The sequence below is a fragment of the Epinephelus moara genome, chromosome 2, assembly GCF_006386435.1.
Source record: "Epinephelus moara isolate mb chromosome 2, YSFRI_EMoa_1.0, whole genome shotgun sequence".
In the NCBI taxonomy this organism is placed as follows: Eukaryota; Metazoa; Chordata; class Actinopteri; order Perciformes; family Serranidae; genus Epinephelus; species Epinephelus moara.
In genome coordinates this window covers 629140-631024 of record NC_065507.1, presented here as the reverse complement: position 1 = coordinate 631024, position 1885 = coordinate 629140, and positions in this window count along the sequence as shown.

Here is a 1885-nt window from a genome sequence, read left to right as displayed (position 1 = left end):
TGGAGTAGTTTCATGTCGTATCCGACAACGGGAGGCTTTTAACAGATGACGTCCTGATGTTAGCTTTGCTGCTAGTGTTAGCTGTCCCTGTCAGCTGCAGCCACTGATGCTTTCTAGACATCATGATTTCCCAAAACTGAATAAATACCACACATAGCAACACAAAACATCTTTGCTAGCTCACTCATGTTGTAACGTCTGGATGGTTGATGCGTACATGCTGATTCAGGTGCTATCAGAGCCGATCCGCGCATCACTATGGCTTAATAACCAACTCAGTCAATTAAAACAACCCGTCCTGTGTTAGGAGTGTATGTCGCTGACAGAAAGAAAGAAAAGAAAAAAAAGATAGAAAAGCAGCGTACACCTCACATATTTATTTCTCACAGTTGCGCACACGTGTGGCTGGCATGCAGGAGCACCGTCTGTGTGTCGAGGGTGCGAGCCGCAGCTTCAGCTGCTCAGGTAGAGAGGCTGTGTAGCCCGGTGTGTTTTTTCGCTGATTCGGTTCTGCAGGTTCTCTGCTGGTACACTGGAGACGGGGATCAAGCAGTTTGTCTCACTCGGGATAGATTGTGCTTTTAGAGGGAATTATTTTTACCGACAATTACCGGATAACAGAAACGTGGGCACAGTTATCTATATAAAATACACAGACTAACTAACTAACTAACTGATTGACTAACATAAACAACTAAAAATTGAAAAAAATTAGCTTGCACCGTTAGCTCCGGTAAGGGAAAGCATGAGGGAAAGCGGCTGACCGGAAGTCACGCACAAAAACACGTAAGTTGATCACTATTTACTTCCGTGTTTGAAAATAAGGTGGATAAGGAGCATGACATACGGGCAGCGTATCAGCTGGCGAGGCGCACGGACAGAGCCCGCCTCCTCCAAAACACTGGCACATTTTACAAAGTGACCCAGCCCTAACACAAATATGTGCTCAACCCCCTCTGATTACCCGTTACTGAAAAAAATAACGCCGTTAGTAACGCCGTTTATTTTAACGCCGTTATTCCCGTCACTGGTCAGCAAGGACCCAAACTGCTCCTGGTCAGAATTCCTTCAGTGTTCAGGAGCTGAGTGATCCTCAAAGGAACAAACACAGCAGCTGATTCACACCAGGAAACACTCTGAACACACAGGTTCACAGTCAGCTGTGTTTCTCTGCTGATTATGAACACATGAATGTCTCTATCTAGAGTCAGTGTTTGGTTTGTCCGCTCTGGGCTCCTGTAGAAACATGGCAGAATAACACGAGGACCTGCTCCCTGTGTATACATTCAAATAAACTCAAGAAGTTAGTGCTCTACTATGTTGGCTGTAGGTTGTAGTAAGGCTGCTAGGCCTCACCACTGCTACCATGGGTTGCTAGCCCATGCCAGCACCTTTGGGGTCTGCTGATCAACCCTATGGGCCCTAGGCCTTTTTGGGTTTTTTTTTACTGCCTTTACTTTTAAGCTCATATCACAGTCATTATAAAGGCTACATACACATGCTATATCTTGTTTTTTTTTTCAGGACAATCTGGGCTAACCAGATTTGCCATCATTACATGTTCTTCTAAGTGCCTGTATTTTATATTAATTTTTATATCAATGAAAAAAACAAATCCATGTGACTAAATTCTTACATTTTTACATGTATCTCACCATAGCAAGTTGGAAGTTGACATATTCTGCCATATATAAAGAGAGGAGACTCTCTGGAATCTGGCAATATAAGAACCATGATGCTGGGACATTCTGTCACTTCACAGTTGTCCAAAACATGTGGTTTGTGCCAGGCGGACATGATTGCCAGTATTTTTTCATTATTGCAAGAAATTCCATTGACTCATTCACAAGTCAAAAATGTGTTTTATCTGAAAGAAACATGCAAT